At 38.5% G+C, this 14,256-nt stretch overlaps 1 non-coding gene across 1 annotated transcript; it reads left to right on the forward strand.

Moving 5' to 3' along the window:
- Nucleotides 1-844: 844 nt before the first annotated feature.
- On the forward strand, nt 845-1,036 carry LOC133619074 (U2 spliceosomal RNA). Its single transcript, XR_009817401.1, has one exon. It is a non-coding gene; the product is annotated as a U2 spliceosomal RNA (small nuclear RNA).
- The last annotated feature ends 13,220 nt before the right edge of the window (nt 1,037-14,256 follow it).

Genomic DNA, 14,256 nt, shown 5'->3' on the forward strand with positions numbered 1-14,256 from the left:
ATATGCAAACAAAACTGTGTTTAGATAATTCATACTTCAAACTTGCATAAATAAATCTTAAGGAATATAACATAACTTGGCTTCTGAGAGCTTCAAAATGTAATGAATAAAATGCTAAAGTTGTTAAAAAACGAGCAATTATTTTAATAATTAAATATGGTCATTTTAAGTGAATTGTGATCATTTAAAATTAATTATTTCAAATATGTTTATTTTAATGTATAATTCTATGGCTGGATGTAATAAGGAGTCAGAAAAAATACAATTAATTTTGATGTTTTTAGCAAAATGTAGTAAAAATGTATTTCGTTTTTTTTTTTTTTTAATTAGTAAATATATTTATTTTTAGGTAATATAAACATAATGATACAATTTATCTCTAGTCTGGATGATTTAGTTCTTGTCACCCTGTTGTCCTCCCGTCGGGAAAAAAGGCTGTCCTCACTCAGGTCCGCATGGAGCTGGAGGGGGCGTGGCCTCCAGCTCCGGCTGAAAATCGGGAGATTCTCGGGAGAATATTTGTCCCGGGAGGTTTTCGGGAGAGGTGCTGAATTTCGGGGGTCTCCCGGAAAATTCGGGAGGGTTGGCAAGTATGTAATAAAAGTTTCAATCAATCAAAAAAAAAAAACCAGAGGCAGGTGAAAATCATAAGTAGCCATGGTAACTAAAACAAACTCAGGTGTCAAACTGGAACTAAAAAAAGTCCAAAACTAACAGAACATAACAAAAACATGATATGGACTACGGATCATGACAGGTACTGGTACCAAAATATTGGTATTTGGACAACACCCGTATGGACACAAGCTTCATCATGATTAGCAAGCACTTGTAGAAACCCGACCTAACTTCTCGGCCTTTTGGCTAAGATCAAGTGTAGTATCTGTTCTTATCAGTTTAATATCTGATACGTCCCCTATCCGGGGACCATGTATTAAATTGATTTTTGGAACAGGGAGATGGAATAGGGGCTTTGCTCCGTCCACTCCAAGTATCGACCTGGTATTGCAGTACCTCCAGGAACGGTGCACCCCCTATACGAGGGGTCGGCAACCTTTACCAGTCAAAGAGCCATTTTGACCAGTTTCACAAATTATAGAAAACAATGGGAGCCGCAAAATTTTTTGGAAATTTTAAATGAAATAACACTGCATACAAAGTTTTTTTTTGCTTTGTGCTATGTATAAACCAGGGGTCTCAGACACGCTGCCCACACCTTTGTATGGAATTTGAAAGCTGGTGCGGCACGCGGGTTTTAAATGAATGGCGCTTGTCAGCGTCATACGTGCGGTGATGGTACAGCTAACAGCACCCACTACAACCAGCGTGCCTGATCAGCCACACGTTGTATGGGGCTTCCGCTTGCTCACGTAGGTGACAGCAAGGCATACTTGCTCAACAACCACACAGGTCACACTGACGGTGGCGGTATAAAAAAAACTTTAACACTCTTACTAATAATGCGCCACACTGTGAACCCACACCAAACAAGAATGACAAACACATGACAAACATCTGCACCGTAACCAGAGGTGGGTAGTAACGCGCTACATTTACTACGTTACATCTACTTGAGTAACTTTTGGGATAAATTGTACTTCTAAGAGTAGTTTTAATGCAACATACTTTTACTTTTACTTAAGTATATTTATAGAGAAGGAACGCTACTTTTACTCCGCTACTTTTATCTACATTCAACTCGCTACTCGCTACTAATTTTTATCGATCTGTTAATGCACTCTTTGTTTGTTTTGGTCTGTCAGACAGACCTTCAAAGTGCCTGCCTTACTGGTGACGTTTCACTTCGTTCCACCAATCAGATGCAGTCACTGGTGACGTTGGACCAATCAAACAGAGCCAGGTGGTCACATGACCTGACTTAAACAAGTTGAAAAACTTATTGGGGTGTTACCATTTAGTGGTCAATTGTACGGAATGTGTACTGTACTGTGCAATCTACTAATAAAAGTTCCAATCAATCAATCAAAAGTGTGAAGGAAAAAAGATACTTGTTTTATTTCAACCGTACCGTCAAAAGCCTCAATACTGACCGCACATGAGGACGTTCCTGTCTTCACAATAAAAGTGCCGCGCCATCGCGCCTGCGCTTTCAAAACAAGAGTCTCCGAAAGCCAGCGTAAACAAGCTGGCAAGCTACGGAGTTTGACACCAATATATTTCTTGTAAAGTGTATAAAAACGAATATGGAAGCTGGACAAATAGGATGCCAAAAACCCACCACTTTCATGTGGTATTAGACAGAAAGGAGGAACTTTTCTTCTCCTCCATTTGAAAACGTGGACGTTATCATCACGACTGTCTGATTACAATCAACGCAAGTCATCAGAATCAGGTAATACACCAACTTATATTCTAGTCTTCATTAAAGAAAGGAATCTATATGTTAAACATGCATGTATATTCATTAAAACACCTTTAACATGTAAACAAAAACAGCAAAATAAATACTTGTAAATTATATACTGTATATATCAATGTATATGTATGTATGTATGTATGTATATATATATATATATATATATATATATATATATATATATATATATATATATATGTATGATATGAGTGTGTATGTTACTCATCAGTTACTCAGTACTTGAGTAGTTTTTTCACAACATACTTTTTACTTTTACTCAAGTAAATATTTGGGTGACTACTCCTTACTTTTACTTGAGTAATAAATCTCTAAAGTAACAGTACTCTTACTTGAGTACAATTTCTGGCTACTCTACCCACCTCTGACCGTAACACAACATAAACACAACAGGACAAATACCCAGAATCCCATGCAGCCCTAACTCTTCTCCCCTCCCGGCTACCAAACCCCGCCCAACTCAACCGACGCACAAAAGTGTTGGGCTGGCACGCTGTTAATACAGATTGTAGAGGGTGCCAAATGTTGTACCATCATGGCACGCCCTTATTATAGCTGTAAAGGTGAAAATCGGTGAATATTAATCCCGGGAGTTTTCTGCGAGAGGCACTGAAATCCGGAAGTCTCACGGGAAAATTGGGGGGTTCAGCAAGTAAGCTGCTGAGCCGCAACAGAGTGATCAAAGAGCCGCCGGAGCCGCGGGTTGCCGACCCCTGCCCTATACCGTCATACTCGGTACGCCTAGTGGTTAGAGTGTCCGTCCTGAGATCGATAGGTTGGGAGTTCAAACCCCGGCCGAGTCATACCAAAGACTATAAAAATGGGACCCATTACCTCCCTGCTTGGAATTGGGGGTTAAATCACCAAAAATTATTCCCGGGCGCGGCCACCGCTGCTGCCCACTGCTCCCCTCACCTCCCAGGGGGTGATCAAGGGTGATGGGTCAAATGCAGAGAATAATTTGTGTGACAATCATTGGTACTTTAACTTTAACTTTCAGTTGTCTGTTGGTGTCTGCTTTCATTCCACTCAACTATTGAATGAAAGACAAAAGGCATTGAAGAACAACATGACCACCAAACGTTTGAGTCACCACGCCCAAAGTTGGCCTCTGTCATCACGCCAAGCGTCTATTTTGAAAGACAATAACAGGAACTTTGGAAACAATGGCTTCGCACTGCTACATGTAGAGAATATGCGACAGGGAGCAAAAACTGGTGTTGGTTTGTCCCAGCAGGAGGCCGAGTGGTCTGCTCACATCTGCTGATTGATTGTGGAAAGGAAGCACAACTGGCGGAGCTTCACCTCGACTTCACCAGGAATCGTTATTTTCAGCCGATGTACAGTATCTATCTTTATACTGTAATTGTCTCTAAACAAAAGTAACACTCCCACGCTCCCTCCTTCTTTCATTTCATGCATTTTGGCTGGTATCAGTCTTGCAGAAGAGACATCAAAACTGGCATGCTGCACATTTGCCAGAACTACGTGACCAATCTGCTTCTATTTTGTGAAAGATTTCCTTTGAACGGCAGCGGAGAGACTGACTTTGCACCATTTCATCAGATATAATGCAAATGCTGTATTGAAAGTGATCATGTTCTGTTATGGTTAAAAGGGTCAAACAAGTATCAATATGTTAGCTTTCATTGTTATGCTGATGACAGCCAACTCTACACGCCCCTAAAGCTGACCAACACGCCGGATTGTAGTCAGCTGGAGGCGTGTCTTAATGAAATTAAACAATGGATGTCCGCTAACTTCTTGCAACTCAACGCCAAGAAAACGGAAATGCTGATTATCCATCCATCCATCCATCTTCTTCCGCTTATCCGAGGTCGGGTCGCGGGGGCAGCAGCTAAAGCAGTGAAGCCCAGACTTCCCTCTCCCCAGCCACTTCGTCCAGCTCTTCCTGTGGGACCCCGAGGCGTTCCCAGGCCAGCCGGGAGACATAGTCTTCCCAACGTGTCCTGGGTCTTCCCCGCGGCCTCCTACCGGTGGGACGTGCCCTAAACACCTCCCTAGGGAGGCGTTCGGGTGGCATCCTGACCAGATGCCCGGACCACCTCATCTGGCTCCTCTCGATGTGGAGGAGCAGCGGCTTTACTTTGAGCTCCCCCCGGATGGCAGAGCTTCTCACCCTATCTCTAAGGGAGAGCCCCGCTACCCGGCGGAGGAAACTCATTTCGGCCGCTTGTACCCGTGATCTTGTCCTTTCGGTCATAACCCAAAGCTCATGACCATAGGTGAGGATGGGAACGTAGATCGACCGGTAAATTGAGAGCTTTGCCTTCCGGCTCAGCTCCTTCTTCACCACAACGGATCGATACAGCGTCCGCATTACTGAAGACGCCGCACCGATCCGCCTGTCGATCTCACGATCCACTCTTCCCCCACTCGTGAACAAGACTCCGAGGTACTTGAACTCCTCCACTTGGGGCAAGATCTCCTCCCCAACCCAGAGATGGCACTCCACCCTTTTCCGGGCGAGAACCATGGACTCGGACTTGGAGGTGCTGATTCTCATCCCAGTCGCTTCACACTCGGCTGCGAACCGATCCAGTGAGAGCTGAAGATCCTGGCCAGATGAAGCCATCAGGACCACATCATCTGCAAAAAGCAGAGACCTAATCCTGCAGCCACCAAACCAGATCCCCTCAACGCCTTGACTGCGCCTAGAAATTCTGTCCATAAAAGTTATGAACAGAATGGGTGACAAAGGGCAGCCTTGGCGGAGTCCAACCCTCACTGGAAACGTGTCCGACTTACTACCGGCAATGCGGACCAAGCTCTGGCACTGATCATACAGGGAGCGGACTGCCACAATCAGACAGTCCGATACCCCGTACTCTCTGAGCACTCCCCACAGGACTTCCCGAGGGACACGGTCGAATGCCTTCTCCAAGTCCACAAAACACATGTAGACTGGTTGGGCAAACTCCCATGCACCCCATGCTGATTATCGGTCCTGCTAAACACCGACATTTATTTAATAATACCACCTTAACATTTGACAACCAAACAATTACACAAGGCGAATCAGTAAAGAATCTGGGTATTATCTTCCACCCAACTCTCTCCTTTGAGTCACACATTAAGAGTGTTACTAAAACGGCCTTCTTTCATCTCCGTAATATCGCTAAAATTCGTTCTATTTTATCCACTAGCGACGCTGAGATCATTATTCATGCGTTCGTTACGTCTCGTCTCGATTACTGTAACGTATTATTTTGGGGTCTCCCTATGTCTAGCATTAAAAGACTACAATTGGTACAAAATGCGGCTGCTAGACTTTTGACAAGAACAAGAAAGTTTGATCATATTACGCCTATACTGTATATACCTATATATACATATATACCTATATATATACCTATACTGGCTCACCTGCACTGGCTTCCTGTGCACTTAAGATGTGACTTTAAGGTTTTACTACTTACGTATAAAATACTACACGGTCTAGCTCCGTCCTATCTTGTCGATTGTATTGTACCATATGTCCCGGCAAGAAATCTGCGTTCAAAGAACTCCGGCTTATTAGTGATTCCCAGAGCCCAAAAAAAGTCTGCGGGCTATAGAGCGTTTTCTATTGGGGCTCCAGTACTATGGAATGCCCTCCCGGTAACAGTTAGAGATGCTACCTCAGTAGAAGCATTTAAGTCCCATCTTAAAACTCATTTGTATACTCTAGCCTTTAAATAGCCCCCCTGTTAGACCAGTTGATCTGCCGTTTCTTTTCTTTTCTCCTTTTCTCCCCTGTTCCTTGTGGAGGGGGGGGGCACAGTTCCGGTGGCCATGGATGAAGTGCTGGCTGTCCAGAGTCGGGACCCGGGGTGGACCGCTCGCCTGTGCATCGGCTGGGAACATCTCTGCGCTGCTGACTTGTCTCCGCTCGGGATGGTGTCCTGCTGGCCCCACTATGGACTGGACTCTTACTATTATGTTGGATCCACTATGGACTGGACTCTTACTATTATGTTGGATCCACTATGGACTGGACTCTTACTATTATGTTGGATCCACTATGGACTGGACTCTCACAATATTATGTCAGACCCACTCGACATCCATTGCTTTCGGTCTCCCCTAGAGGGGGGGGTTACCCACATATGCGGTCCTCTCCAAGGTTTCTCATAGTCATTCACATCGACGTCCCACTGGGGTGAGTTTTTCCGTGCCCTTATGTGGGCTTTGTACCGAGGATGTCGTTGTGGCTTGTGCAGCCCTTTGAGACACTTGTGATTTAGGGCTATATAAATAAACATTGATTGATTGATGTAAACATATTTATTAATTATGGTGGTTGTAGTGCTGTCCTGATACCAATATTTTGGTACCGGTACCAAAATGTCTTTCCATACTTTTTGATACTTTTCTAAATAAAGGGGACCATAAAAAATTGCATTATTGGCTTTATTTGAACAAAAAAATCTTACGGTACATTTAACATATATTTCTTATTGCAAGTTTGTCCTTAAATAAAATAGTGAACATACTAGACAACTTGTCTTTTAGTACAAACCCCGTTTCCATATGAGTTGGGAAATTGTGTTAGATGTAAATATAAACAGAATACAATGATTTGCAAATCATTTTCAACCCATATTCAGTTGAATATGCTACAAAGACAACATATTTGATGTTCAAACTCATAAACTTTTTGTTTTTTTGCTAATAATCATTAACTTTAGAATTTGATACCAGCAACACGTGACAAAGAAGTTGGGAAAGGTGGCAATAAATACTGATAAAGTTGAGGAATGCTCATCAAACACTTATTTGGAACATCCCACAGGTGAACAGGCAAATTGGGAACAGGTGGGTGCCATGATTGGGTATAAAAGTAGATTCCATGAAATGCTCAGTCATTCACAAACAAGGATGGGGCGAGGGTCACCCCTTTTTTAACAAATGCATGAGCAAATTGTTGAACAGTTTAAGAAACACTTTCCAGCTATTGCAAGGAATTTAGGGATTTCACCATCTACGGTCCGTAATATCATCAAAGGGTTCGTCCCTTATATATTTATATGTGGTTATAGTGTATATATATATATATATCCATCCATCCAACTTCTTCCGCTTATCCGAGGTCGGGTCGCGGGGGCAGCAGCCTAAGCAGAGAAGCCTGGACTTCCCTCTCCCCAGCCACTTCGTCCAGCTCCTCCCGGGGGATCCTGAGGCGTTCCCAGACCAGCTGGGAGACATAGTCTTCCCAACGTGTCCTGGGTCTTCCCCGTGGCCTCCTACCGGTCGGACGTGCCCTAAACACCTCCCGAGGGAGGCGATCGGGTGGCATCCTGACCAGATGCCCGAACCACCTCATCTGGCTCCTCTCGATGTGTGTGTGTATATATATATATATATATATATATATATATATATATATATATATATATATATATATATATACATATATATATATATATATATATATATATATATATATATATGTGGTTATGGTGTATATATAAATGTATATGTGGTTTATATATATTTATATGTGGTTTATATATATTTATATGTGGTTATAGTGTATATATATTTATATGTGGTTATAGTGTATATATATTTATATGTGGTTATAGTGTATATATATTTATATGTGGTTATAGTGTATATATATGTATATGTGGTTATATTGTATATATATTTATATGTGGTTATATTGTATATATGTTTATATGTGGTTATAGTGTATATATATGTATATGTGGTTATAGTGTATATATATTTATATGTGGTTATAGTGTATATATATTTATATGTGGTTATATTGTATATATATTTATATGTGGTTATATTGTATATATGTTTATATGTGGTTATAGTGTATATATATTTATATGTGGTTATAGTGTATATATGTTTATATGTGGATATAGTGTATATATATTTATATGTGGTTATAGTGTATATATATGTATATGTGGTTATATTGTATATATATTTATATGTGGTTATATTGTATATATGTTTATATGTGGCTATAGTGTATATATATGTATATGTGGTTATAGTGTATATATATTTATATGTAGTTATAGTGTATATATATTTATATGTGGTTATAGTGTATATATATTTATATGTGGTTATAGTGTATATATATTTATATGTGGTTATAGTGTATATATATTTATATGTGGTTATAGTGTATATATATTTATATGTGGTTATATTGTATATATATTTATATGTGGTTATATTGTATATATGTTTATATGTGGTTATAGTGTATATATATGTATATGTGGTTATAGTGTATATATATTTATATGTGGTTATAGTGTATATATATTTATATGTGGTTATAGTGTATATATATTTATATGTGGTTATAGTGTGTATATATTTATATGTGGTTATAGTGTATATGTATATATATATATATATATATATATATATATATATATATATATATATATATATATATATATATATATATATATATATATATATATATATATATATATATATATATATGTGGTTATGGTGTATATTTATATATACTTATATGTGGTTATAGTGTGTATATATTTATATGTGGTTATAGTGTATATTCATTTATATGTGGTTATAGTGTATATAAATATTTATATGTGGTTTATATATATTTATATGTGGTTTATATATACTGTATGTATATGTGGTTATAGTGTATATATATTTATATGTGGTTTATGTATATTTATATGTGGTTTATATATATTTATATGTGGTTTATTTATATTTATATGTGGTTATAGTGTATATATATTTATATGTGGTTATAGTGTATATATATTTATATGTGGTTATAGTGTATATATATTTATATGTGGTTATAGTGTATATATATTTATATGTGGTTATAGTGTATATATATTTATATGTGGTTATAGTGTATATATATTTATATGTGGTTATATTGTATATATATTTATATGTGGTTATATTGTATATATGTTTATATGTGGTTATAGTGTATATATATGTATATGTGGTTATAGTGTATATATATTTATATGTGGTTATATTGTATATATGTTTATATGTGGTTATAGTGTATATATATTTATATGTGGTTATAGTGTATATATATTTATATGTGGTTATAGTGTATATATATTTATATGTGGTTATAGTGTGTATATATTTATATGTGGTTATAGTGTATATGTATATATATATATATATATATATATATATATATATATGTGGTTATGGTGTATATTTATATATACTTATATGTGGTTATAGTGTGTATATATTTATATGTGGTTATAGTGTATATTCATTTATATGTGGTTATAGTGTATATAAATATTTATATGTGGTTTATATATATTTATATGTGGTTTATATATACTGTATGTATATGTGGTTATAGTGTATATATATTTATATGTGGTTTATGTATATTTATATGTGGTTTATATATATTTATATGTGGTTTATTTATATTTATATGTGGTTATAGTGTATATATATTTATATGTGGTTATAGTGTATATATATTTATATGTGGTTATAGTGTATATATATTTATATGTGGTTATAGTGTATATATATTTATATGTGGTTATAGTGTATATATATTTATATGTGGTTATAGTGTATATATATTTATATGTGGTTATAGTGTATATATATATTTTCTCATTCTGTTTTGCACACTCTTTGTATATATTGTTTTTCAAATCACCTGACATGTATACTGCGTATATGTACATCATTTATCCTTTGTTTTTTGTTTTTTTTTACATAATTTTTTATATACACGCTACAGGTTATATATCTATTATTATTGAATGTATCAAATGTGATGAATATTTAATGGACCACAATGGAAACAAGCCTTTTGGCTTTTTGTGCCATCCGTTTGCCTTTTTAAAGCATTACCGGTACATGGATTACATTCTTTAAGATGTCAATAAACTTCTCAATCAATCAATCAAACTCCTCTCAATACTGAAATGAACTGCAACAAAAAAACAGTGCAATACATTTTCATAACATGGTCACTACTGCCTAGTTTCTCTTGATATATTCTTATGTTCACGGTTATATCTTTATTCTTATTGTTGCTTTTTATTTTTGTTCTTATTGCAAGGAATCACTAAAGTACTATCTATCTATCTATCTATCTATCTATCTATCTATCACTCATTCACCATAATTACAACAGTGCATAAATTAAAAACTCAAAAGAAAAAAAGCTTTACTGTTTACTCGCTACCCTTCTGTTCAGTACCAAATGTTGCTGAAAAATGCCAACGGCCTCATGAGATACATGCACGTTGAATAATAGTGGGCATAAAGAAGACCGGGGGTCCTGCGGCCAATCTGTCCTGATGTGCCGAGCCACAAGGACCAAAGTGCACAGGAGTCAGCTGCTAAAAAAGCCTTAAATCCAGAAAGCACTAATGGATGGGCTAATGACTGGGAAGGAGGAGGGGGGGGCCGTAGCCTTAAGAAGTGGCGCTGCACAGTTAGTTGGCAGATGTTGTCACGGCCGAGAGTTAAGAAAATGACACGCTTTGTCCCATTGGCAACTAGGATGCACTTGCTAAGAGGACTTGCCGGGACATATGGTACAATACAATCAGCAAGATAGGACCGTGTAGTATTTTATACGTAAGTAGCAGAGGTGGGTAGAGTAGCCCGAAATTGTACTCAAGTAAGAGTACTGTTACTTTAGAGATTTATTACTCAAGTAAAAGTAAGGAGTAGTCACCCAAATATTTACTTGAGTAAAAGTAAAAAGTATGTTGTGAAAAAACTACTCAAGTACTGAGTAACTGATGAGTAACATACACACACACACACCATATATATATATATATATATATATGATGATGGACTGGCAGTGTGTCGCGCCTCGCCAAGGAGCAGCGAGAATACCAAGAAGCGCATATGCCAAATTTTCAAAGAGAACGGCCTACGGATCACGATTGAAGCCAACAAGCAAACCGTCAACTTCCTTGACGTCACTTTCAACCTGAGAAATAACAGCTACCAACCATTCACGAAACCCAACACAACACTCCAATACGTGCACCATGACAGCAACCACCCACCCACCACCACGAAAAGAATACCTACCGGAATCAATAAAAGGCTATCGATGCTGTCATCTAGCAAAGCTGAATTTGACTAAGCAACCCCCCCGTACCAAAAAGCCCTTGATGAAAGCGGGTACAATTTCACCCTCACCTATGAACCCACGCCAGGAAACCAGCCAAAAAAGAACAGAAAACGGAACGACATCATCTGGTACAACCCCCCATACAGCAAAAACGTCTCAACTAACATTGGACACAAATTCCTCAATCTGATTGACAAACACTTTCCCAAAGACAACACCCTAAGAAAAGTATTCAACAAGAACAACATTAAATTGAGCTACAGCTGCATGAACAATATACGACAAATCATCTCAAACCACAACAAAACAATTGCAAATGAGCCGTCGGCCCCCAGACAGAGCGACTCCAAAACCAACAAAGACTGTAACTGTCGAAAGAAACCTGATTGCCCTCTCAACGGGGGGTGCTTACAAACATCAGTTGTCTACCAATCTAAAGTAATACGCAAGGACATTAACACATCCGATACATATGTAGGATTAACCGAGGGAGAATTCAAAACCAGATGGAACAATCACAAGGCTTCTTTCAGGAACAAAAACCTGCGAAATACCACAGAACTCAGCAAACACATTTGGGACCTCAAAGACAATAATGTTGAATATTCAATAACATGGCAAATTCTTGCATCCAGCACACCTTACAATAGTGGTAATAAAAGATGCAACCTATGCTTGAAAGAGAAACTGTTTATTATTTACCGTCCAGAGAGATGAAATAGTCTTGTGATTTTTTTTCCCACACATACATACATATATATACATATATATATATATATATATATATATATATATATATATATATATATATATATATATATATATATATATATACATATATATATATATATATATATACATACATACATTGATATATACAGTATATAATTTATATTTATTTATTTTGCCGCTTTTGTTTACATGTTAAAGGTGTTTTAATGAATATACATGCATGTTTAACACATATAGATTCCTTTCTTTCATGAAGACAAGAATATAAGTTGGTGTATTACCTGATTCTGATGACTTGCATTGATTGTAATCAGACAGTAGTGATGATAACGTCAACATTTTCAAATGGAGGAGAAAAACAAGTTCCTCCTTTCTAATACCACATGAAAGTGGTTGGTTTTTAGCATCTTATTTGTCCAGCTTCCATATTCGTTTTTATACACTTTACAAGAAATACATTGACGGCAAGCTCCGTAGCTTGCTAGCTTGTTTGCGCTGGCTTTCGGAGACTCTTATTTTGAAAGCGCAGGCGCAATGGAGCGGCACTTTTATTGTGAAGACAGGAACTGTGCAGTCAGTCTTTAGGCTTTTGACGGGATGTACGGTTGAAATAAAAAATGGTCTTTTTTCCTTCACAGTTTTGATTGATTGATTGGAACTTTTATCAGTAGATTGCACAGTACAGTACATATTCCGAACAATTGACCACTAAATGGTAACACCCGAATAAGTTTTTCAACTTGCTTAAGTCAGGTCATGTGACCCCTGGCTCTGTTTGATTGGTCCAACGTCACCAGTGACTGCATCTGATTGGTGGAACGGAGTGAACGTCACCAGTGACTGCATTTGGTGAAACGCAGGCACTATGAAGGTCTGTCTGACAGACCAAAACAAACAAAGCGTGCATTAACAGATCGCTAAAAATTAGTAGCGAGTAGCGAGCTGAATATAGATAAAAGTAGCGGAGTAAAAGTAGCGTTTCTTCTCTATAAATATACTCAAGTAAAAGTAAGAGTATGTTGCATTAAAACTACTCTTAGAAGTACAATTTATCCCAAAAGTTACTCAAGTAGATGTAACGGAGTAAATGTAGCGCGTTACTACCCACCTCTGGTAAGTAGTAAGACCTTAAAGGTTCTTCTTGCAGGTGCCAAGCAAATAACAGGGGTTAAAAGTGGTCAAATGATTTCATTAGAATCTCAATCATTGACTAATGAACCTTTGCTGATGGTCACAGCTGCTGTTTTCCAACCCAAAACTATTTCCTGTCCCCATCTGTTTTGAGAACACACAAGGGCATTCTCAAAGAGAAATCCTTCGTCCTAATGCAGCTTAATGCAACTGTAATCACCTTCTACCTATCACCGCCATCTATTGTTATAAAGGCACTATCCTGGGTGCAACTCTTCTAAAGGAACAATCCATCCATCCATCAATCTTATTCCGCTTATCCGAGGTCGGGTCGCGGGGGCAGCAGCCTAAGCAGGGAAGCCCAGACTTCCCTCTCCCCAGCCACTTCGTCCAGCTCTTCCCGGGGGATCCCGAGGCGTTCCCAGGCCAGCCGGGAGACATAGTCTTCCCAATGTGTCCTGGGTCTTCCCCGCCTACCAGTCAGACGTGCCCTAAACACCAACGGCGCAAACTGTGATGTTTCCAAAGCGTCCATTCTAGAGATGCGCGGATAGGCAATTATTTCATCCGCAACCGCATCAGAAAGTCGTCAACCATCCGCCATCCACCTGATGTAACATTTGATCAGAACCGCACCCGCCCGCACCCGCCCGTTGTTATATATCTAATATAGACGATGCAAGGCATTAGTGAGGTTATAAAGCTTTTGCCTGTTAAAGAAAGGAGACTGATCCAATGCAGCACAGACATTCGCGTGCCACGCTGTCACGACCCAGACGCGCACCAGTGCGCAATCATATGGGAGCCGCGCTGAGCGCACCTCCAAGCGCGTCTCGCTGCCGGCGACGGCCGGGTATGGGCCCGACGC

The sequence above is a fragment of the Nerophis lumbriciformis genome, linkage group LG19, assembly GCF_033978685.3.
Source record: "Nerophis lumbriciformis linkage group LG19, RoL_Nlum_v2.1, whole genome shotgun sequence".
NCBI classification, from domain to species: Eukaryota; Metazoa; Chordata; class Actinopteri; order Syngnathiformes; family Syngnathidae; genus Nerophis; species Nerophis lumbriciformis.